The sequence below is a fragment of the Dipodomys merriami genome, unplaced genomic scaffold, assembly GCF_024711535.1.
Source record: "Dipodomys merriami isolate MVZ:Mamm:240054 unplaced genomic scaffold, mDipMer1.0.p SCAF_2, whole genome shotgun sequence".
Taxonomy (NCBI): Eukaryota; Metazoa; Chordata; class Mammalia; order Rodentia; family Heteromyidae; genus Dipodomys; species Dipodomys merriami.
In genome coordinates, this window is record NW_027203381.1 from 15,026,841 (window position 1) to 15,053,235 (window position 26,395).

General features: G+C 38.9%; 1 pseudogene; it reads left to right on the forward strand.

Moving 5' to 3' along the window:
- The first annotated feature begins 2,673 nt into the window (after positions 1-2,673).
- Positions 2,674-19,657, forward strand: LOC138831810 (glyceraldehyde-3-phosphate dehydrogenase-like; annotated as a pseudogene).
- The last annotated feature ends 6,738 nt before the right edge of the window (positions 19,658-26,395 follow it).

The following is a 26,395-nucleotide window of genomic DNA, read 5'->3' on the forward strand; positions in this document are numbered from 1 at the left end:
TATTAGTCTATGACTCAATTTTCACAATTATCTACTGGTATCTTCTTTTATAGACAAAGAAGCTAAGGCTTTCTTTTATTTTTACATTTAAAAATTTATTGTAAAGATGCTGTACAGAGGGGTTAAACATGAGTAAGGTAATGAGTACATTTCTTGTGGAACATTGTTACCCCCTTCTTTGTTTTTCTCCTATTATCCCTTCCCTCTCCCATCTGTCCCACCTTCCCTCTCCCACCTCTAGCTACCAAAACTGTAAAAGTTCATTTCCAACAGAGTGTCTTGTGAGTATCATTGTTGCAGTGGGTCATCCTGTGTCCTTGTTTCAGCATTTTGTTATTCCCCTTCCCCTCCCCAAATTAGATACCCTGCATACAAGATGCAGGTACCAAAATCAAATACAGTGACAACAAGGGATATACCATAGGGGGAAGAACATACAAAGGAAACAAAAATATCACATAATGCATTAAAAACAACAACAAAGAAAACCTCTTGTGTCCATATCTTGGGGTTCATTTCACTTAGCATCATCTTATATGGTCGTATGCACATAGAAGCTAAACCTTTCAGCAGTTAAATAGCTTGGCCAGTTTCTGGTATGTTGTAAATCTTAGCATTTGTATTTAATCAAAATCTTCCATGGTTCTGGGCATAATTTGTCAACTCTGGCATCAGTTAGGAATTCTCTCTCTCTCTCTCTCTCTCTCTCTCTCTCTCTCTCTCTCTCTCTCTCTCTCTCTCTCTCTCTCTCTCTCTCTCTCTCTCTCTCTCTCTCTCTCTCTCTCTCTCTCTCTCTCTCTCTCTCTCTCTCTCTCTCTCTCTCTCTCTCTCTCTCTCTCTCTGTGTCTCTGTGTCTCTGTGTCTCTCCTGCTAGCAGTGAGACTTGAATTCAGAGCCTCTTGCTCTCACTTGGCTTTTCACTCTATTTCTGGAGCCATGCTTCCAGTTCTAGTTAGTGACTTCTATAAGTGGCTAGCACTGATCTACAATGATAGATGTCTTAGGGTGTGTTCGTAACATGAAAGAGCCTACACTTTGGATGTACATGATTTAACAAGGAAGAACAGGAAAAACATATAGGAGAGTGAGAAGAGTAGGAGAAGAAGAAAACAGCAAGCTTCACTGTCACCACAAGGAAATGGTTTGGTCTATGGAAGGAGAGAACTTCAATAAAATTAACTAAATCTCTCCTCCCCCCACCCTCTCTCTCTCACACACACACATGTTTCTTCTTGAGCTAAAAGAGCTGGCCTTAAGTAATCACTGAATCAATTTCTAGCTTTGTGCTTTCTTCTACTCTGAATATGATTTCCTAGCTGATGTGCTTTCTACTCATAGAAATTCAGACAAGAGGGGAACTTCCAATACTCATAGCATCTGGGGTAGCATATCAGCCTGGTAGAGACCATCTTGATAGGCAGCTGGGCTGCTGTAATCAAATACTACAAACAGTGTGGCCTACAAACATTCAAAACTTATTTGTAATAGTTCTGGAAGCCAGGAAATTAAAGATGGTGGTCCTAGAAAAAATTTTAACTGGTAATGGCCAGCTTTCTGGTTCACAGGCAGCCTTTATCTGTTTGATGTGTCCTTTAGAAGAAAGAGCGAGAGAGGTCCCTATAGCACTCAGAGGATTTGTCTTCAGTCTATTGAAAGTAGATTCATTTCCTGATAAGCTTTCCTACCCCCTTTATTTAAAACATAAAGAAAGAAAAAGAAAAGGTGGAGATCTCCTGGGCATCACTTATAAAAGCACCAATGGCTTTCATGAAAGCACCACTCACATGGCTCAATTTCTTTTCCTAATATCATCATTTGGAGAAGTAGGATTTGGACTTGTGAATTTTGGGGAGACAAACATTCAAGACTATAGCAGGTGCCAATCATAAACACTACATCAGGAAAGTGAGGTAGATGTGTCCTGTAAGACATCAGGTATGACTGGAGGCAATCTGTAGAAATATTTTCCTTATGAAATCAGAGTCCTAATTAGGAACAGAATTCATAGTTATTAAATCCAAGAGTCAGAGAAGGTATCATGAAAAAATAATGTATGAGTTTACTGCTAAACAAAAATTATGAGACCAGGTGTGAATTAAGGATGACCTTCCTTAGAATCTCAACTCCTTTATACCCATCTACAGTCTTCATGAAACATGCCTGGCAAAGGAGAGGGGCCATGCACTTGTGTGGTTCTCAATGTAAAATGGCTTAAGGAAGGAGTCAAGCAGTATCTTCACTAGTTGGTGGCGGATGTAATCAGAGTTCAGGTATACCAGACAGAACTGGTTTCAGGGACCTGAGGTGAGTGGTGCCTAAACCAAAATTCCAACTGCTGTTCTGCATCTCACTCGTTGTCTGAGCCTCTTCACCCCCCTAGAATGCGGGTTTCTCAGCTCTAAAATAAGGGTGCTCCCTCTGGCTCTCAAACGTGATTCTCTGTGGCTGGCACTTATACCAGACACCACTAACGTGTAGCTTTCACACAAATCAAATGTGACACTCCCCGTATGCTTCACCAGTGATAAATGATGAGTTTACTGCTTATTCTTTGTGTTTCACTTTGAAAAATCAATGAAATGCTTTGAAAAATTGGTTTTAAATAACACATGTTTCGCAAGAGATGGATAGTCATGGAGTGGAAATAGTCCAAGTTGGGGAGTGGGAGCGTCCATGAGGCTTTCTGGTCCCACCTCCTTGGGACAGGCACAGCCACCAATCACCACTCCAGACAGGCAAAAATCCCGTCGCCCAGCAGTGAATACGGGTTGCCACTGGATGGCGGTGTTGCTGCATTCAGAGCAAAATGGTGATGATCTAAGTGGTGGCCACTGCCTCAGTGGTCGGGCCATACAGTTGCAGACCAGTAGTTTGGCAAATGAGTGAACACATGTTCACTAGTAGTTGCACTGGCTTTAAAAAAATTATTTGATTGTAAAGATGCTGTACAGAGGGGTTACAGTGATATGAGTAAGGCAATGAGTACATTTCTTGTTGAGCATTGTTACTCCTTCCTTTGTTGTTCCTTTCCAGTAGACTGTCTTGGGGTATCATTGCTGCAGTAGGTCATCCTGTGTCCTTGTTTCAGCGTTTTGTTATTCCCCTTCCCCTCCTCCAATGAGACAACTGCATATATAAGATGCAGAGTACCAAAATCAAGTATGAGTGACCACAGGGGATGTACCACAGGGAGAAGAACATACATAGGAAACAAAACAATCACATAGTCCATTACAAGCAACAACAACAGAGAAACACTTGGAAAAAATCATATTAAGTGAAATAAGCCAGACCCAAAGAAATAGAGGGTCCCATGGTTTCCCTCATTTACAATAATTCATGTATGTCTAGGATACTTTGATCAGATGAGCAGAAAAGCTCAAAAGCTATGTACATATGACCATATAAGATGAAATGAACCCAAGCTATGGACACTGATTTTTTCCCCCCAAGATTTGTGTTATCTTGTTCATTGAGTAGTTTATCTGTTTTTTGTTTTTGTTTTTGGCTTGTTTGTTGGCTTTGCTATGTGGCTCAGACAAGCCTCATCTTACCCCTCCTTAGCTTTCCTGATGCTAGGATTAAAGGTGTATATCACGATGTCCAGATCATTGGCTTTTATTTTAAGGTAAACTATTGGAAAACCATTAGGAAAAATGATTTGAAAATAATATTCCTTTGGTTATCTCTGTATTCATTGTATCCTTTTTTCCCCTGCTTCTTATTCCACTGAACTCAATGGGCTAAATGGACTATATAGAGTGTTAATGCTTTCATGTGTTTCTTGAGCCTGACTCAGGAAGATGCAAGAATAAGGCTTCAGAGGACCTTCTGTATTGTCCTTGAATGAAAACGAATCCTTAGACATTATTGCTGTAAATGGCATGTCACACACTCAGATTGGAGTACTTAAAAATACATTCTAGGCCTAGACTTTTCTTCATAATGAGTACATTACCAAACATAAATCATTTTTAGGTATTTTATTCACCATACCTATGTTTGGAATATGTTTATAACTCAGTGAAGCATGTGGTTTTGGGGTTCACTGGCCTTCGTTCCTTGTGTTAATTCCTCAGTGAGAGTACTAAGGTGAGTCCCACTGAGCCCAGCTCTCGGAGTTGCAGTAGGTGAGATCCACATCTTTTCCTTTCAGGTATTTAGGGTGAACAGTTTTAGGGCTCAGAGTCTTAATACTGGGTGAAGGTGAACCATTCATTCAATTAAAATAGAGCAATGATCTATTCATTATTTATCTAAATGACTGGAATTAAATTAGCATCCACTTATATAGCACATCTAATTTTAACAGAAAAGTGATATCCTATACACTGACTTTACAGCTTTATGGTTATTTTCTATTGGTTCCTCCATGTCTAGGTCTCTGTAATACTTTGATACCCACCTTAGAAGTATGGCTGATTTATTAGGTCAATTACTTATATCCCAATAAGGCCACATCTTCCAATTACTTTTTTGCTCACAAGTGATGTGCTCAAAAAGCCTTTATTTAAAAAAAAATTACAGTGGACACATTGGGGCTTCTGGTGAGAGAAAGAAGGCAAATGGATTCAAGGCCATCCTTTCAACTGGGTGGGTTGCTCACCTGGGAGCACTAGACAGCGCTGTGTGGGAGGAGGCGCTGCCACTTCTACAGCTCCTCTATTGTTGAGGTGCTGGCAATTCTTAGCTCAATAACTAAGCATTAAACATAACTCAGCTGCCAGGCATTGGTGGCTTACATCTGTGATCTTAGCTACTCAAGAGGCTGAGATCTAAGGGTCATGGTTTGAAGTAAGCATGAGCCGGAGAGATTGAGTCTCTTATCTCCAATTCATCACCAAAAAGCCAGAAGCAGAGCTGTGGCTCAAGTGGTGGAGCACTAACCTTGAGCACAAAAGCTCAAGGACAGTGACCAGGCCTGGAGTTCAAGCCCCATGACCAGCGTACACCCCAAAATATCAACTGAGCTGAATTGTCAGCTTAATGAGTAGAAATAATTTATAGAAGTAAAAATAAACTAGAGATAGTTTACTTGATAAAGTAGTTTCATGTGGGATTCTTTTTAAGCATACATGTCAATATACACATGCTTGATTCATTGGTAAATGCACTTTCACCAGGAAAAGGATCCTGATAAAACTCAAAACAAGGTTTTTTTTTCTTTTTGCAATATAGAGCCCAGTAATAGTTGTAAGGAAAATGACAAAATTAGTTGTTAATTATTAGTAGAAGACTAATGGCTCATTTTTGCTGTCCACGAAAAACTATACACACAACCTATAGAAAATCAGCATAGGAAACACTATTGGCTGTTTAGCACTGTCCATTTTTACTCTGTCTGTTAAACATGGAAAGCAGCCTACATACATATATTGGCTTGAAGAGGAAGAGAAACCAAGAAATCCAATTTTATTCAAAAGAGGACTGAAGCTAAGGAAAATTTGACACCTAGACTCTGAGGAAGATGATGATGTCAGTGTTGGTGAAAGGTCATTGACTCACTCCTGATGATTTTTGAATATTAATTTTGGTGGTTGGAATTGAAGATGGAAGAGTGGCTGATTTACATATTGTGCGCCCCATTAAAATACCCAGGGGGAACGTGAACATCTCAACCATGCAGGGTGAAGAGCCTCCTTCTCTGAGAATGGCAGACCTGGAAGGGCTCTAACCTTCACAGGAGAAAATTGAGACCCAGATAAGAGTAATGGGTTTATTGAAGAGTCTGATTTAGGATGGGGACACAGATGAAATCGTATTATCTTCCCCCAATCACTGTCTCCAACCGTGCTCAGCTGAATCCTCCTTTTCAATTCTTCCATGACATCTCAGGTTTACCCTATAACTTTTCAGTCACTTTCAGTTATTAACCATTCCAGTCCAGTCTGGGCCAATTTAAAACTTCAGTCTTCGTGCAGCTGAATGATATGTCATCTCCCCGCCTCCCAGCCTGGGTCTGGAGTGGTTCTGATGGACTTAGAAAGGAAGAGAGTACAATCTACCATGGCTTCTACCCTCCTCCCTCTCTCAATACTGTGTATCAAGCTTCTCTGGGGTTAGAGATGGCAGGAAGAACGGGTGCTTTGAAACTTGGAGTGGGGTTATTTTCCCATGTAAGTATGGTTCTCTGTGGCAGGTGTCTGTCCAAATGCTGGCTGCTTTGGAGCGAATATGTGAATCCTTGGGAGGGCTTAGTGTGACTCTGGGAGATCTAGCTGTTTCTTGCTCCTTGTCTCATGAGTTAGCACAGCTGCCAAGGCTGATATTTACTTCACAGACCCTTTCAGTGCTCTGTCTTTGCCTCATGGCCATCCCTATAGGGTGAGGTATTGACCAGATTTTCTAAGTTGCTCACCACTTTGTGCAGTAGACAGACACTCATCACTGTGATTGGGCTAAACTTTGGGAAGAGATGGCTACTTTGCTGCTTTGCTGCAGACTTGTCTCTATCCTGTCATTCAAAAGGCAGCACATGCCAATCAGTGCCTTGCTCCACAGATGTTCCCCTCACAAACTAATGACAGGGTTGTCTTTTGGAAGTCTGATGAGCTTTCTGGCTCCAGCCCTCTCTGTAAGTCTGATGGCTCAAGGGACTCAGGCTTTTCCTTTCTTACTGTTCTCCATAGCCCACTGCTAGGCAGACAGTCGTTGTATAACACAGACTAAAGTATTTAATGATAGGGAGGAGCTAGAAGGAACAAAATGATGGGAAGGAAACCCAAGTGTGCCATTGCCCAACATCAGTTACAATTTCTCACTGAGGTGAAGACTGTTCTCCATCAAAATCTTCATGCAGAATCTTGCTGCTCCATATGTTTCAGAGGCCAGATTTCCCTGTACCTCTCCGTGATTTATGACTCTTGGCAATAAATGCACTGTGGAAATAAACAAAATGTAATGGCTTGTGTTGGCAAATGGCAAGAGTTTGGGATCATCTCAACGGTTTTCTAAAGTCAGTGCTGTGTGCTCTGACCACGTGAGAAGGTTTAGTTATACTTAACAGGACACATTGATTACTTTCCTAAAGTTGTATGTATAAAACCATTCCAGATAGTACATTTTCTCAGATACTTAAAAAAATCTCTTTCTAAGCACAGCCAAAAGCAAACTGGTATTTTTTTTGGTTTTCTATTTTTTCCATAGATGCACAAGAAAAAAAATGATTCATTTACACCCAACTCACATGTTCCATGGCTTGATCTTTTTATCAAATGTTGAGGAAGAAAACCATGAGACTTTTTAAAAAGAGAAAATGTAGAGCATGACTGGAATTTGCACAAAATTCATTGTTTTTCAAACTGGATTTTAATTTCTAATTGACCTTTTAACTTAATCTCAAATAATCTTCTCTGAAGTCTAAATTGAGAGGAAATAAACCATTGGAGTTAGATATGCCCATGTTTAAATTAGGCAATGCCAATTACTGACAGAGGCTACATAATTAACCTCTCTGAGCCTTGGTTTTCTCACTATAGAAGGCAGATAGTCATTCCCACCTCACAGGATGGCTTCAGAAAGCATCGAAGGGACAATGTGAGATGCGTAGAAGAGCAGACTGCAGGACGCAGTCCTGACCCTACACCCCTGGCCAGCCCTGATTGTTTAATCCATTGCATCCTCGGGGTGATTTGCTGCACTGTCCATTGTGCCAATAAATAATGGATAGAGCCATGGAAAATTATGGGCCTGCATTTGTGGTGGTGATCCTTTTATGGGTGTATGGCTAATTCCCCCAGAGGGATATATGCCTCTTTATATGCCTCTTTTTTGTAGGTACTCGGTAAGTATTTTCCAACAAATAATAATGTATTTGTTCATGAATGGAATGAATTGTGGACTTTTCTTAGCCATTTTTGAGCCTATTTCTCAAATGTTACTTTGTTTTGTTTTGTTTTGTCTTGTCTTGAGACAGTATTATTATTGTGCAGCCCAGGATTCCTGGATTCCTGACCCTCTGGCTTAGCTTCTGGAGTGCTGGGATTACAAGCATGCATGATCACATCCAACTCTTATTTTTGAATTGTGGAATACCAAATAGATTTAACTAACATCTCTGAGGTCATTTCCTTAGCTATATATCTATCTCTATCTCTATATGTACATACATATATAGATAAATAGATACTGACAACAGCAATTTTATTACAGTAAGTCAACTAAGGTAAAGAAAGCATAAAATACAGAGTAGGCATTCATAAAAGCAAAAAATGTTAGTGGGGCCTATGGATTTCAACAAATGGACTTGGGAACATTATTTAGAAGTGCAAGCAGGGGAGTCTTTGCTTTATTTGTGGCTAGGGAGTGATGTATTAACATAGCTTGTAAAAATTAATAAGCATTCCTGAGTGGATGACGGGAGAGAGCAGGTCAGCTGACTCAACAAGGTAACAGGTGCACTCACTGAGACTGTCTCCATGTCAATTCCTTCCAACTTCTCTTCCATCTTTACTCTTATCCCCAGCACCCCAATGTCTTCTGTGGTCTTTTCACAGTTTGCATCCCTTCCATGGAACTTTCTTCTGAGTAGAAAATGCCCCATGTATCCACTTTCTTGCCCTTGCCTCATTTAACCCCCTCCTTTCCAAATGCAGTTTTCCTCTCTGCTCAATCTAGAACATGGCAGAGGCGGATTGTGGGTTTATATGGCTTTTCTGGTAGTTAAAAAACAGGTCATCAGATTTACTGACTTAATTATTTTTAAGTGTGGTTAGCATTAACCACATGTACCTTGTTCTGTAACAGATCTCCAAGACTTTTTCATCTTGCAAAACTCGAACTCTATATACCGGTAGAACAACTTCCCATTTAGTTCAAATGCTGAGAAGGCCTTTAGCTTACAGTGGCAGGCAGGGAGCAGGGGCTGTCTGGTTGGTTAGCTGGGCCTTTGCTCATCGCTTGGAAACGTCTCCCCTATGGATGGATGCTTGCAGATGCTGACTCTGCTTCTATACTCAGCAGGCTCTGCCTAGCAATTAGAGTTCAAAATGGCCTCCACCAACCTGTGCAGTTACCTCAGAAACAACTGGTTGCCAAGACTTTGATCTGGATAAGGACTTTGTAAGGCTGGAGACATTTTCACTTGAAGGCAATTTAGATTTCTGGCCCCAATGTGGAATTGTTTTGAATGTAGGCAAGGGACATGATTAATTGTTAATTTTCCTTTTCTGTTTTTCCTATATCTTTTTTCCTTTTTTTTGTTGGTCGTGGTGCTTGAACTCTGGGCCTGGGTGCTGTCCCTCAGCCCTTCAGCTCAAGGCTAGCGCTCTACCACTTGAGCCACAGCACCACTTCTGGCTTTTTCTGCTTATGTGGTGCTGAGGAATCGAACCCAGGGCCTCATGCATGCAAGGCAAGCGCTCTACCCCTGAGCCACCTCCTCAGCCCATTTTTTTCCTTTCTTTTATGAATGTTACTCCTTTTCACTTGTTTCTTCAGTCTTAAATGTAAGGCATTTCTTATATTCAATAATGTTTTTCATACTCTCAATTATGCTTTTCTCATTGGTGGAAGCTAAGATTAGGTTTAAATGAGGAGATTCAAAGGGTGAAGATATTCACCTTGGTTTGTATTAAACTTCCCAAGTTGGTACAATCCCTCCACTGTATCTTTTTGAGTAAGTTGTAGGTGACATGAACAAGGGTGTCTTAGTCTGTTTTCTGTTGCTATGACAAAATAGTCGAGACAAGACACTTTATGAAGAAAAGAGGCTTATTTAGCTCACAGCCCCGAAGCATGGTGCCAGCATTTTTATTGATTCCCAATAAGAGGTTTAACTTATGACAACTCTTGGCAGAAGATGGAAGGTAGATGTGTGAGAGATCAACACGGTGGAGGTGGTAGTGGTGGTGGTGGTGCTTTGGATTTCCTTTAACACAATCCATTCTTATCATAGATAATCCACACATGAGAGATTTAAGTCATTTTCTTTTTTTAAAAATAATTTTAATGGTTATTTCCTTTTATTTTATTAATCTTATGTGGTACCAAGGAATTGAACCTAGGGCCTCATGCATGCTAAGCAAACACTTAACCACTAAGCCATATTCCCTGCCCGATTTAAGTCATTTTCATGAAATGAAACCTAGTCTCAAGATCATCAATCTTAGTCTCTTGAGAAAGAAAATCATCAGTTTGTGAAGAAGTCCTATGACTGTACTTGTGAAGGCTCCATCATCTCTTAATCCTGTCAATTAAATTTCAACATGAGTTTTGGTAAGGATAAACCATATTCAAACAATAGTAGGGAGGGAGGAAGAGAGTGCATATAATCCTTAATACTTTATGAACAACTGGCCATAAAAATTTGCTAAAATTGATGACATAAGAGAACATTTGGAGATAGATACTCTGAAGTGTGTCTTAAATAGTCTGCATTGTTATTACTTTTTATTAGCTTAAAAATAACAGCCAACATCATCACAAAAGAATAGTCCTGGGTTGGCACACTACTCCAATAAATTATGATTATACATCTGCATATTTTATTCTTGAGCATATGTTATGATGGAAAGTTTATAGAAATGTGATGTGCAGACACAAGAGCACAAGAAAGAGAGCAGGCTCTAAAAGAAAGATCAAAGAAACATTTAAGTCAATCGCATCTGTGATCCAGTACACTGATATTTCTATTTATGCATCAACTCCCCAGACAGTGATTTGTGCTTTTGCTGGGTGCATGAAGATGTATGGTTGGGAAAGGCTGTAAAAAATTTTTTTTTGAGGAAACTTTCTACTTTCCAAGTCATAACAAACCTGTGTTTTGGCAAGCAGAATGAGTAAATTTGTCTACATAATTAAGAGAAAATGCTCACAAATCATCAAGATATACAGGGGTTGGCAGCCTGTGCATTCTTAAAGTTGTTTTTTTTCAGAAACATATTTATTTATTCTCAAAGGGAAAGAAAAGTCTAAGGGATAACATTGCCAAAACTAAGAGAAGGTTAGGCTAGGAGTTTTCTCTGCCTACAGTGGAAATGACTTCCCCATCTGCATTCAACATGTTCTGTGTTCTGCTTCAACACTAAACTGTTAGTCAGGAGAGAAAGTGTGAGAGAAAAATTTCTTCTAAGTGATGACTCACAGTTGGAAAAAAGACATGTAAATGTTATTGACAATAACATCATTACTGTTCTGCCCCCAAATAAATGTAGGTATGGGGAGAATAGCCCATTATTAAGAGAAATTAACATTGCATCAAGATTCTTTTTAAAACTCACACTGCCTTTCAGAATACTGCTCTGTCTGCTAAAGAGACTTTCACAGAATCTGGAATTAAAGAGTCTTTAACACAATCTTGGAGTGAACTGGAAGGTGGCATTTCCATCCATAACAACTTTGTGAATGATTTTAATTCCATGTTTTTGGTTTTTGTTTCTGAAACCATTGTATAATTAGGGAAAGATTTGCAAAGAATTCTGAGCAATGTATATTCCTTGCTCATTTTTGCATGTGCTTTATCAGTCTGACTCTCTCCCTAAATTCAAACACACATTATTTCTGTCCTTTTCTTTGTGAACCATTTGAGAGTAATTTTCAGATATGCTGCTTATTACTTTCAAAGGCTGTAGGGTGTGTGTGGATATTGCCTTACCAAGGCTGTTGCATATTAACACAACCCACTGATCCAAACCAGAGTTACCTGGAAGGATGCGCACATGCAGTATAATCCACAGGGTTATATCCTTCAGATTTCTAATTGTCCTACCGATATTCAGCATCATCTTCAGATCAGTTCATTTCCTTGATTATGAAGCTGCTTTTGTTTCCCTCCATTTATAATAGCTACTGAGTTTTTTAAAAAAATTGTACAAAGGAGCTGCTATTTAACAAAGCAGTTTATAAATACAATATATCTCTATCAATGATGGTTTTAACATTGTTTCTGAAAAGAGTCGGTCAGATATGTTGAAGAATATCACTCAGTTTGGATTGATCTGCTATTTTCTCATGCATATATGTAAGAAGCACTTCAGATATAATATTGTATTCTGTAGCATTTAAGTAGAGCCCCCAATGTCACATTTGTGATGTTAATCTGTATTATTTACTTAAGATAGCATTTTTAAGGTTTCTCCACTGCAAAGTTCATTAACAAATATTTTGTATTTTGTTAATAAAGTATTACTTAGAATTCATCAATGAGGTAGTAATACACACTCACAATGTCCTAATTTACTTAATAGGTTATACCCAGTCATGTTTATCATCTATTCTGATGCTTAAATTTCCCCAGCTTTGGCCAGTTGAAATGCCTTTAACTTAACTTTGGTGTCATTTAGACATGCCCCATCTTTCCAATAGCCCTGTTATACTTTTTCTTATCAAAAGGCTGCTCAGGTTCAATTTTTAATCTACTACCTCAATCTATAAAACCAAGGCTTTATCCAAGTAGTCTTCATTACTCTTAATGGTGAATGGTCTTTAAAATTACAAGATATGGGAGGCAGAAATGCGTATAGTAACTGGAGTGTCACCTTATCTTTCCATTTTTGTGGATATAGTTTGACAATTCCTGTATGGGCTTTTGTGTGTATACCTACTCAGTGGTTTGTCTCGTCTCTAGATCAGCAAAATTAGGACAACCTGGGAACTTTACAGAAACACAGATTTTCAGACTTCATGCCAGATCTGTTGAACCAGACACTGAAGATGGGGCCTTTGCTTTTATAACAAGCTTTCCAAATGAAGTCAAGCTGGAAACACAGTGGTACCGCTTTCCACCCTTGGGACTAATTAAGGTTGCCAAAAGTCTTTAGATGTTTAGTGAATTTGTCTGTAAAAAGAAGATAGTGTTACTTTCTTCTAGCAAGACGGTAAGCATTAAGTTAACTAAATTGAAAAATGCTCTTCCTACTGCATTTGGCCAATAGTAAGTGCCTCATAAAGGTAGCTGTTTTAGTTTTGTATTAGACACTTTAATGTTAGCTATTGCAAGCAAATACTATATTACTATATGGCTTGAAACACCATAACAAACCCTATGATCTGTATGGCACATTCATATCCAAAAGGGAAATACACACACACACACACACACACAAACACACAACTTAATTGACTCCTTAGAAGTCACAATTTCTCTTTGATTTTTGTATTTTTGTTTAATTCTTTTGCTACACCAAGGAGTTATGGTGGTGGTGTAATAATTCAAAGCACTTAATTAATAAAGGTAGTCAGAAAGTCCCTTCCTTTAGAAAACCATCTGTGAACTACAATGGATGAGAATTCAACCTTAGTTGTCAGGAAGTTCAGATTTATAGCCTTTGCTACTAACCAGTCAAAACCTCCTTGAATTTATGCTTTCCCCTGGCAGCCATTCACAATTACCCACAGGGCATCTATGGTACCGCTCTATATGCAAGCACAGGTAGCTCTAAAACAACCTGCAGAAAGAACAGACTGAGTTCCAGGTGTTATTGGGGCTGATGTCTATGGCTGCATTTCTTGCCTCATTTGCACTTTACTTTTCTCCAATAACTTTACATTAATTTAAGGTTTTGTGGAGCATCTTTTTAGGTCATTTTTATTAGTTGCAGAAAGTGAGTGGTGCTGTAAATATTGTCATGTTTAGAGGGCAATAACTTAGGGAGATTCAGCCTCCTCTGTAAACAAATTTTACTTGCAAACTGTCTTGCCGACAACTTTGGTCCCCAAGTTGATCTACATTTTTCTTCATAAATAAGAAGCCTGGAAAGATGTCTGGAATGTATATGCTATTAAAGTCTAATTTAAGGTACTGGACCATTATAAATTCTGGAGTTTTATTTGCTGCACTTTATGTTTGCTGCTAGATTGTTTAACAATCTAGTTTGAATCAATCTAGTTTGAACGAAGGGTGTGGCATTAGAGACTACCTAAGTATGAAGTGTCAGTCTTGAACTTTGGCCATAGCTGGCACTAGGTAAGATTATGACACACATAAAACTTATTACTCCAGGCTCTAGTCTCTGCTCTCTGTATGAACTCAGAGGATCCATGCTCTCTCTACTTTCCACCCCCCCCCCCCCATCGAAAAGATCAGGAATGGCTTCATATTCTGATTCTTGAAAGAGAAGATACCAGAAAATATCTTAATGGTTGTTGCGTTATATTACTATTACTTTCAACTTAAGTAATAGGATTTTATAATAATTTCTTTACTGTGAAATATAATTTTCCATTTTATGGTCTTTTTCCTCTTGATTAAACATTAATGTGCAAGAGCTTCAATCAAACATTGGTGAACTGAACCATATATTACCATTTCTACTGATGAGACACCAAAGAACTTTTATGCCACATAGCTGACATAGCTGGGGACTTAAACTTGAGACTGTGGATTTTTTTCTTAACTCATACTATCCTTTTGTCTAAGAATATTTGTAACATATCAAGAATAATTTAAGAAATGCCTGGATAAACACCTCCAGATGTAAGTCATTTTTATATATTGTTGTATTTGCTTTAGATTTTTCCCACATTTTTAATTAGTGAGTATTAATTATACAGTAAGAGGATTTTTATTGTGACTGTTCTGCACATGCATATAATGTACTTTAGTCATATGTAACTCCTATTACTCTTTCTTATCCCTCCCTTATCTCCCTTTGACTCTTTTTCTGCAAATTTAAAATCTAAGTTTTATTATGATTTTCATAAAGCATATTCTATTCCATCAACCTTCTTTTTTCTCCTCTCACCTACCTTTGGTTTCTCTCTCCATTCATGTACTTTTTTTCTTTAGATATAGCTTCTGTATACAAGAGGAAATGTGATATCACCTTTTAGAGTCTGGCTTATTTTGCTTAATATGATGATCTCCAGTTCCATCTATTTCCCTACAAATACCATCATTTCTCTCTCTCTCTCTCTCTCTCTCTCTCTCTCTCTCTCTCTCTCTCTCTCTCTCTCTCTCTCTCTCTCTTTCTCTCTTTCTCTCACCACTGGGACTTAAACTCAGGGCCTTATCATTTTTGCTCAAGGCTGGTACTCTACCACTTGAACCACAGCTCTACTTCTGGCTTTTTGCTAGTTGATTAGAGATAAAAGTATGGGCTTTCCTGCTCAGGCTGGCTTCAAACCTCAATCCTTAGCACTCAGCTTCCTGTGTAGCTGGGATTAAAGACACCTGGAAAATTTATTCTCCTTTATAGCTGAATATAGCTTTATAGCTAAATAATGTTTCATTGTATTTAGGTACCACATATTATATATCAGTTCATTTGTTGATGAGGATGATTTCATAACTGGGATACTGTGACTATTAGGCTGAAAATCTGTAGAAAGGTAAAATTCTGAGCTAAAGTTTGGTCATTCTTAGATCCTCTATCCTGAAATGGAAAGTAGATGATTTCTACTCCAGGCTTATCCTAACTTGCAGAAGATTACTTTCCTCTCCTATGGCTGACAAGGGGATCATTACACAAAAATGTTGTGGAAGGGCTTGGAACTTTGAGGTGAAGAAGAAATATAGGTGGAGTGGCAGAAAAGAGAAAAGAGGGAAAAGAGGTCAGAAAGATGAATCTAAAGACGATTTTTCTTTGGAAGAGCCAGGTTACCATCACTCAGGATATTGTCTTCATAATACTCTTCTGTTTTTGAGAGACTAGGTAGTATTTAATGATACTGAAAAGTAGAACATAGGAATCAATTTCACAACTCTATTCTTCACTTATTTTAATTGTCTTCAGTCACATATATTAAAAATAATTACATATAAAGAAAAGGAATTGGTAAATTTAAATAATAACTAATTTAATGGGGCTGAGAAGGTTAATTTTATGTTAAGTCATTTTCCATTTGCCTCTGATAATTAGTTCAATGATACTGATGTTCCTTGCAAATTATATAAAATAAATGGGCTTGAAAGATACTGAGTCCAAATTAAAAATAAGATAAAATATGTTCTTATATAACAGTGGGAATTGCATGTTAGATTTGGAAAGGAGGAAAAGAAGGCTGATTATGTGCAGACTTTGATTTCAATATTAATTTCTATATATTTATAAGTTGATGGAAAATAACATTGCAAGAAGGTAGTTTGTTAAGCTTGATATATTTCATTTAAAATATTACATAGGCTATTTCAGTATGAGGCCAATAAAATTTTGTTAAGTGAAGTAAGTCATGCCCAGAGAGACAAAGGATGTGTGTTTTCCCTTCTATGTGGAAGCCAGATTTCATATGTAAATACATTGGGTGGGATGTAAGTGTATTCAAATGTATTAACTGAAACTGGTAGATTGAAGGGAAAGCTCTGGGTAATTCCTTAGAAAGACAAAGTCATAGTTCAGCAAAATAAAACACCAGGAAGAGAGGACTCAAAAAGGATGGGTGGGGTCAAAGGGAAAAGGGTAAATAAGTGAAAAGGTCAAGAGGAGGAAAATGCAGATAAGAATTCAATGTATAACACTGTACAAAATGAAGAGTAAGTTGGTTTGGGAGGAAGAGGTGAGAATGTTGAAAGTGTTGACACTGATTAGGATTTATTATATTCGTTAACCACATTGTTAAATGGCAACTCCTTTGTACAACTACATGAAAATAATTTAAAAAATTAGGAAACAACTTTTCACAGAGCAGAGTACTATCTCTGCTCAAGTAGAAAGATAATTCTCTAACTGCTCTAATACTTTCAATAAATATTTATTTATATAATATGTAACTGTGGAGACTTGATTATCAGAACCTTATGAAGCTAGTAGACCTTGTCAACAAATGTATACGTGAGTTAAGCCTTTGGTAGGCTAATTAAATAATCACCTGTATAAAATAGATTTGTGTAAATTTTGCTTTCAATTTTGTTAAATTTTACTTAGACTATTCTGAATTTTGGTACACAGACATTTACGAATAATGTCTTTCTTGATAACCTGACTTAAAAAACTTATTGTAAAGGTGATGTTCAGAGGGGTTGCAATTATATAAGTCAGGGACCGAGCACATTTTTTTTTTGAACAGTGTCATCCCTTCCCTTGTTTTTTTCCCCAGTTTTTTTCTTCCCAACCTTCCTTCCCCACAAGTTATATAGTTCATTTCAATATTGTGTCTAGTGAGAATCGCTGCTAAATTAGTTCATTCTTTGTCTCAGATAAGCTGCCTCCTATATATTATATGACATTCCTTTTAAAATCTCAGTTAAGGCCCCCTGCCTTGAAGCCTACTATGTTTAGTCTTAATGGAGATACAACAAACTCCTTTTGTTTGTATTGGTAGTTTTTTCTGCTATTTTATGTCCAAGTTGTCTTTGTCATTACATTTTATAAGCCTCTTTTGTATGCAATCTATAGTTGAACATTATTTTCATGAAAATCCAAATCAAAATCGAAATTCCCTGCCTCTTAGTTGGATTTTTAATGTATTTATATTTAAGGTAATTATTGATATGGTGTTAGAGTAAATTAGACTATTCCAGAAAACCATGCAGATATCCAGGTACAAAGAACAAAGAAATAATAATAAAGAAGTGTTAGCTATTTGTGTCAGGTGACCTATATAACCTGCTGGGGCTAGGAAGGACTTGGAGGAAGAGACTCTGGTGTGGATACATGGACTAGGGGTTTCATTATAGCAGGTTAGGATTGATGGCTGCTGCCCAAGTAGTAGATTAGCGATCTTGCAGCTGTCCAGACCTGAATATTACTCCAAGGGGATCTTGCTGCCTTATATGGTTGTATCTGCCCCAAAGGAGTATCATCTCAAGGTAAAGTTGCGGGGTGGAGGGGGAGGGGGAGGGTTGAGGCTGGTTATTTACTGCCTTTACTAAATGTGTCTAGTGTTGCCTAGGAAAGGAGCATGCTAAGTGATGAGAGAGAAGGTCACTGGGCCAACTTGGTGTCTGTCTTGTCGGTATAGTGCTTGACTCATGTGTTCTTTATTTTTTGTTTTTGGTTAGTTGTGCATTTCAATGTACTCTTTTTGGGAGATTTTTGGTAAAATCCCTTGGTATTATGTACTAGTGATTACTCTAGAGATTACATAATATATCTTTATTATGGTTCAGCATGAATGGGTAGTCATAAGAAATTTACAACAGTATAGTTCACTTAATTCTACTAGTGATAGTTTGGACCTTGAATTTCCCCTAAAGGTCTATTTGGTAAGTGTGGTCCTCAGGGTGGTCCTACAGGAGGAAGTAGAACCTGTAAGAGGTGGGGCATAGTCTGATACGTTTAGGTGATTGGTCAGGCCCTTGAGTGGATTGTGGAACCCTTGATCCTTCTTGCTCTATTTGTATCCATAAGGTGAGCAGTTTTGCTCTGACACATGCTCCTACCCTGAAGTGGTTCTTTGCCATTGGATAAAGTAACGGAGCAAATTGATCACAAATGAGCATCTCAAAAATGTGAACCACAAGAAATATTTTCTTTTCTTAAGTCAGTGTATATCAGATATTGCTATATTGATTGGAAGCTGACCAACAGGCTCCCCCCAACTTCGTGATTCTTCCATACATTTTGTGTATTTGTATACCATGAACCTCATCTTATATAACCTTATTCCTTTTTACTTTAGATGCTCTTCTCAAATATTATTAATATTAACATAAAATATAAAGTTGGTCTCTCAGAATTATTCTTTCATGTACATTAGAGTTTCCTTTGACCTCTCACAAGCTTTGTCACTTCTTCGGATTCCTATCTATTAAACTTGAATTGTCTTTGCTTTCAATAATCTGGAACTTTCTATCTTTCCTTTGGTTCTGAAGGATTTTTTGTGGAATGTAGAATTCTAGTTAATTGTTGTTTTTTTAAATCATTAACATTTTTTGCTTCCTGGAATCCTATGAGAATTTGGTTATCACTTACATTGGTGTACTCATATCATTTTGTTGTAAGGGAACTCAGTCGCAAGAATCAGAGATGCCACCATTTAAGATGCCCAATTAGGAGTCTTTGTTGGAGAGCCGGTGGACATTTGTCTCAAAGACCAGCGGCTGCGAATGCAGCTAGCCCAAAGCTTATATAGGCCAAGACCACCTAAGGTGTGAGGAATTTCCAGGAGAGAGATCCTGCCGATCTCAAATGGGGTGGCAGGCGGTGCCCAGCCTGTGATCATCTCTGCCCCATCTACCGACGCCTCATGCTTGTGATGGGGGTGGACCCCGAGAAATACAACTCACTCAAGATCTCCAGCGACGCGTCCTGCACCTCCCACTGCCTGGTGCACTGGCCAAGGTCATCCGCGCCAAGGTCATCCGCGCCAAGGTCATCCGCGCCAAGGTCATCCACCCCAAGGTCAACCACGACAACTTGGGCAGCATCGTCGAGGGCCTCCTGGCCACGGCACACGCCATCACCACCACGCAGAAGACCCTGGACGGTCCGTGCGGTGAGCTGCAGCATGACGGATGCGGGGCGGCCCAGAGCTTCATCCCTGATCCACGGGCGCCGCCGAGGCCGTGGGCAAGGTCATCCCCCAGCTCAAGGGCGAGCTGCCCGGCCCGGCCTTCCGCGTGTCCACACACATGTGTCTGCGGTGGACCTCACCTGCTGCTAAATACTGCGACATCAGGCGTCCGATGGGCCCCTCCAGGGCCTCTTGGGGTCCAGCGAGGACCGGGTGGTTCTCCAGCGATTTCAGCAGTGACTCCCACCCTTCCCGCTTCCACGCGGGTGCGGGCATCGTCCTCCACGACCCAGTCTCCTTCCTCCCCCCCATAATTATGTCATTATAGTTTACATGATAATTATATATTATTATATATTATTTATCAAAACAATATATAATTAGTCATATAGTTATGCATATAATTATAGTAATATAAAACTAGATAGATATATGTGTCTGTACATGTCCATATGTTTGTATATGTGTAAGTACGTATATAGTTTTAGGACTTATATTTAGGTTACATTTAGTGTGTTTGCGTCTAGTTGGAAATTTTCCCTCTATTATATTTTTCTATAATTTTTCAGTAATGTTTTTAATAATAATGTTAAAATCCTCATCTACTAATTCTTGCATCTGGTATCCTTGTGAGTCTGCTTCTATTAACTATCTTATGTTTTTGCTGTGGGCTACATTTTTCTGCTTCATAATTTTTGGATTGTATAGTAGACATTGTAGATGATACGATACTGAAAAATCTGTTTTTTACCATCTTTCTCTGAAAAGTAGTGACTCTTGCTTTAGTATGCAGCTAAGTTATATGGGGGATCATATTGATCATGTCCAGCATTTATTTTAAGCTTTGTTAATGGCGAGTCTAGTTTGATTTTATTTTTGTTCATGGCCTTACTGAGGTTTACCAAAAAAAACTCTAGCCTTAATCAAAGATGCTAAAGCAAAATATGATCTGGACTGTGGCAGGGGGAAGAAGGAATAAGGCAGAAGTTTACCTGGCCGTATGTGGGGTGTAACAGCAGAGAAAGAATATAGAGAAGAGTATTTTCTTTTTCTTTTTGTCAGGTGGGAAGGAAAAGGAAGAGGAAGTTAGAATAAACTTGGATGCATTTATTCAAAGGGATCAGTGGGAAAATTCAGCGACAATGTTTAGCATGGAGCATAGATGAATGTGTACATCAAGAGAGTAGTGTGGGTCAATACGTAGGTTTGACTAGTTAGTGGTATTAGAAATCACAAAGGTGAAGGACAGAGATAACTCCTCAAAGTGAGACCCAGAGACTGCTTGAAACAGAATTTCCTTCTAGCCAAGAATGCAGATGCCTTAAATGTCTTGTAAACTAAAGATAATGATAATGGAACTCTTTGGGTGAGAGGCCAAGAAATTCCATTTTGAAGAAGCTTCTCAAGTGATTCTTTTGTTTGTTTGCTTTAACAGTTAAATTTGAGCTCCAGTGATAAGATAGTGCAAGAGAAGAGTGAATGGACAAAATTCTGAAGAAACCCAGCGCTTTAGTTATATAAAACAGCTGATTACTGGAAAACAATTCATCTTGTTTAATAATTCTGGTTACTATAAAATTGAAAATGGATTTTTTTCTCAGTTGTATGACTTGACCTCAGGACCTGGACACTGTTCCTGAGCTTTTCTGGTCAAGGCGAGTGCTCTACCACTTGGAGCCACAGCTCCACTTCTGGGTTTCTGGTGGTTCATTTGAGATAAGAGTTTCACAGACTATCTGGCCCAAGATGGCTATGAATTGTGATCTTCAGATCTCAGCTGCCTAAGTAGCTAGGATTACAGGTGTGAGCCACTAGCATCTAGCTTGAAATTTTATGTTAGATGTTAACAGCCCATCTGAATTTTTGATTTACTGTTTTTTTTAAAGGTAATATAACAAAAGAAGGGGGCTGAGAAACTTTTCTCACATACCACATATTTCACAGAGAAAAAAATGGGCTAGGTCAATAAGAACTAGATTACTGAGATCATAGCCAGTAGTTTAGCCTTCACAAGATCGGTACCGATCCATAATGCCAAGTGACAAATATACCCTCTCATAGATATGTTAAGAAAAGCTGTCTGCATAATCTCAATGCTGCAGGTTATAGTCCTCTGCTGTTCTGAGCTTGCCAGCTGACAAGACAGTAAGTAACAACTCTAAACAATAGCATCAACCTGAAGGGGTAGAAATGTCAATGGTAACTGAGCTATAATTATTCCTCAATCTTCTTCCTTATTAAAAATTGCTATGAAATATTTAGAACATAAAATAATGGGTAAAGAATTTCCTTTATCTTTTTTTTTTTTTTTTAACAAAGGATAATCACCTAGAAACTTGCCTTTTCAAAGTGCTTGTGTCAACATTTTTTTCCATCAAAGATTTTATCCTATTGTGTTTAGGGACTTAAGGCTCCCTGCTTTAATTTTAAAGTTGAATTGATGCATTTAGGAACTTAAAATAATTTTCTTCCCTCAAAGAAAGTTTCAGCAGACTGAGAACCTCAGAATTCAAATCACAAATGGTCTAGGAATAAATAATAACAGCTAGCATTCACTGCACATTCACTGAGACTTAGGTATGGTTCCCAGTACTTGGCATGTATTAAAATTTCAATCTCTACCATTCTATGAAGAAGTTACTAGTATATCTTTATTTTACATGAGAGGAAATTAAAGCTTAGGGGAATGTAGAAACTTGCTTCCCTTCAGGCCTAAGCTTTTTTTTCTTCTTTTTTTTTGGTTGTGGGGCTTGAACTCTGCATTTGGGCCCTGTCCCTCAGCTTTTCAGCTCAAGGCTAGTGCTCTACCACTTGAGCCACAGCACCACTTCTAGTTTTCTAGTGGTTTATCAGAGATAAGAGTCCCACAGACTTTCCTGCCCGGGCTGGATTTGAACCATAATCCTCAGATCTCAGCCTCCTGGGTAGCTAGGATTATAGGCATGAGCCACTGGTGTCCACAGGCCTAAGCTTTTTAATGTAGCCATTGGCTTCCAAGTTCATATCCTCAGACGAATGCCTCTCAAACAGACAAGTAAGAATGGAATGGCTGATTCCAGAACAAGTATAGATAGATAGAGGTGAGTTTCAGAGAGTTAAAGGAGAGTCTTACTGCTTTAATACGTAGTACAGAGAAATTACCTGAGCGTGAGTGACAACACTGCCTTTGCGTAAATTAATTTTGGAGAGAGAGGGAAAGAGAGAAACAGAGGGTGTGAGAGAGAGAGAGAGAGAAAGGGGATGAAAATATCTAAGGATGGACTCAGAGCTACCTCAGTTTATGAATGGAAAGTGGGAATAGAAATGGGGGAAGTTCACAGGAGGCAGGGTGTCCTACTGAGCATGGAACAAATGGTAGCCATGGGAACAGGAGAGCACAGAGCAGTGAAGATTTGGAGGATCTGTGAATGAGTGGCAGAAGCACTGCTAGGAAGTTGAATATACTTCTGAGGAGAACTAAGTGTGCGTGTGGGGTTGGAAGCTACACCTAGAGACTACTGACCCTGATGCTTGTGCTGTTCCCTAGGCCCAGGTGATTACTGAAAAGTATGATACTTAACATTTTGTATCAACTTGGGAAGATATCCGGGTCCGTTGTTGTTCAACCAGATACTAGACCAGATGCTGTGGTGGAGGCCTATTGTAAATGTGATGAACATCAGCAGCCAGTTGTTTTTAAATACGGAAGATTACCCTTGAAAAGTGGTTAGGTCTTATTCAATACTTGAAAGCATTAAGAGCAAATTCTGAGATTTTTTTCCCCTCTACTTCTGCTCAAGATTGCGACATAGAAATCTTGCCTGAGTTCCAGCCTGCTGATGTAGCCTCCGGATTTTAGGGTCAAGATTCTAATGTTAATACTTGCTTCAGTGCCTTCTAGCTTATCCTATAATCAAGTTATCTCTCTACTGTTTATCTGTTTGTCTGCCTATCTATCTTCCTTCTTGCTATCATTTTCTATTGATTGCATTTCTCTAAGAAACTCTGGCTGACAGAGGGAGAGGAGCATTTCATATTTTTCCTTAAGACTTTTTTTCTTTCTACTTGTCTCTTTACGAGCACTTACCACCCATAAAGAATGGCACCCCCTCTCCCTTATGACTGGCTAGATCCCAATGGGGGCATCATCAGTGCCGTGGACCGGGTTCTGTCGGGACAACGGAGGATACCTAGGGGAGGAACCTGGAATAGGACGGGGAGATGGCAAACAGACAACTCACACACATTAGGAGTGGATGCTGAGTGCTGAGTGCGATTTAATGCAGAGGATAACAAACTTTTATAGCAAAAAGTCTCCATAAGAAAGGGCAAAAGGTTACATAATCTTGCTGCAGGGCTTCATTCTTGGGCGGTCACCAGCTGGTCGCCTGATAGGCACTTGTTTCCGGCTTTACCTCTATTTTTAAGAAATACAATGGGTTTCGATGATTGTCACCAATTAACCACTACTTTTTTCTATAGAGGCCTTCACTATCCCATTAAGATCTTTCCTGTTTCTTCTTTAATAGTAAACACCAAGGAGACTTAGATTTAGCAAGTCTCTTAGTAAATGAGGAAGTTCTTTCTCCTAAGTAGTTATCTCAGCAATTGCCATACATTCTTTCTGTTCTAGCCGCGCCTACAACTTTTTGTATATTTCATACAATTCCTTCTGCTGGAGTGACTTTGTGAAACCCCCAATACTTTTATATTTACTTATAACTTGTCTACTAGCCTCCATAAGAGGGGTTTAGGGTAGCACTTAACTCTGGTGAGTTAGTCATATTTTTAAGACACTCATCAGATATTGGAGTTGTCAACACTCTTAAGAAAGAGCTTTGAATAAGGGAACGTTGACAATGAGTAAGTACAAAGAGCAGTAGAAGCAGTAAAAGATTAATAGGCACTCTTATGAGGAAAAGATAGGCAGAAACACATCTTTTCCAGGGGTTTTTGCCAGCCTTTTCCCAGGAGTAGGCCTCTTAGAAGCCCTTTTCTCCGAGGTAGACTTCGGTGAAGTCCCAAAACTTGGAGATAGGTTTCTGTAAAGCCCCATTCTCTGAGGTAGACTTCGGTGAAGTCCCAAAACTCAGAGATAGGTCTCGAAGCCCCTATCATGGTCTGATAGATGGTTTCCCATGCTAAGCAGACTCTACTGGGGTCGGCGTGGCACATCAGAATTGTAGTTTTTAGCAGGTAAGATTACATTGCCTTAAACTCTTGTACCCATGTCTTCTTCTTCTTGAATCTGTACCCAGGAAGAGCATAGGCAGGGCAAGCATAAGCCTGAATGGTTAGTCTTCATCCCACCTGGTCAAACCAGGTATCATCTCTTTCACCTCATATATTGGACTTGACAGACTTCGTCTTCTTGGCCAGTTTTGGCTAGGGCTCCGTGTCTTCTTATCTGTTTATCTATTCTGACACTCCAATGACAGATTTTGTCATCTTGAATTTATGAGGAAGAAAATAAAGGGTCTTACTTAGACATCTGTGGTACTAGGAAATGCTGGATTCTTACCACAGAAATCCTGAAATCAAAGATCTTATCCAGTCAATGTTACTAGTTAAATTTTGAAGCAACTGTCTCAGAGGAATCCTGATCTGAAATATGTAACTTCCTAAAGTTTATTTCCCTCCATACAGGACACTTTCTAGCTATGGAGAGAGAGATAAGAATGACAAGTTGAGCCAGATATGTCAGCTAGGGAGGAGCCATTTGGTTTACTGCTTTGTAGTTTTTATATTTGGTTATAACTCTTACTTAAATAGAGTGACAACTTGACTAGCTTCTTTTCTTAAGCAAGCGGCACCTTAGAAATGAGTAAATTCTGGTTGTGATTACAAGAAGCAAAGTTTACAAGGTATACCTTGCTAGAATATGCTGAGATAAGAACTCTCTTGGTTATTTTCTAGTGACCATGACTGTCTGATGGACTGTCTGATGCTGTGTAAGGCAGTAAGGATGAAGGGGATCGTAAAGCAAGATTCAGATGTTCCTGCATCTCAACCTGAGCCAAATGGACTTCATCCTCCAGATTTTCTGTGGAAGTTAATGAGATTGTTGGCTGAAACCAGCCAGGTTCAGATTCGATCAGAAGACTCCAGAGGAAAAACAACAAGGCAAGGGAGTGGGCATATTGCACCTTACACAAGCTCTTGTCTGTGTAAGGACAAATTAAATTGCTACTATAGAGTTGATATGTAAGGGGTTACAGTTACATGACTCAGGTAATGAGTAATGAGTACAATTTTCTTTGGAAAATGTTTCCCCTTCTGTTTCTCACTCCTGGTTTTCCCTCTGTCTTCACCCACAAGATGTTGAGTTCATTTTCCACATAGTATCCAGTGAGTACCATTGTTGTATTTGTTCACCATTGTTCCAACTTTTCTTTGTCCTCCCTCCCCCTCCCAAATACAGACAAACTTGGGAAAACTGTATTAAGCCAAGTAATCCAGAGCCAGAGAACATAGTCTGCATGGTTATCTATCTATCTATCTATCTATCTGTCTGTCTGTCTGTCGTCTGTCTGTCTGTCATCTATATATCTATCTATCCATGTATCTATATTTATGTATACAGTGCACACACACACTGGGACATGATAAATTATATGGACTCTAGACATTCACACACAGAGACCAAAGGAGGTCATGCATAGATGCATAGATGCATAGGTTCACAAGGCTAATAGCTATATGCATAGGGTTACATAAAATAATATTCTATGAAATGAATTCAAAGAAAAGGAAACGAGACATTTTTTAGTTGCCATTGCAGTGATGATTCTTGAAGGATCCAAGGTTCTTAAGAATGGGGAAGAGGTAAGGGTCTTGGTTTTCTATTGAGGTCCAAGAGTATGTATAGTGGTTACTTGTGTGTGTGTGTGTGTGTGTGTGTGTGTGTGTGTGTGTGTGTGTGTGTGTGTGTGTGTGTGTGTGTGTGTGTGTGTGTGTGTGTGTGTGTGTGTACACCTAGGCATTTGGTGTCTTCTGTAATTTTCTCTCACTTAGGTAATACTTTAATATAGATAAGAATATGAAGACATTTTAAAAGATATAATTGGAGCAGCAAACACTATGTTTT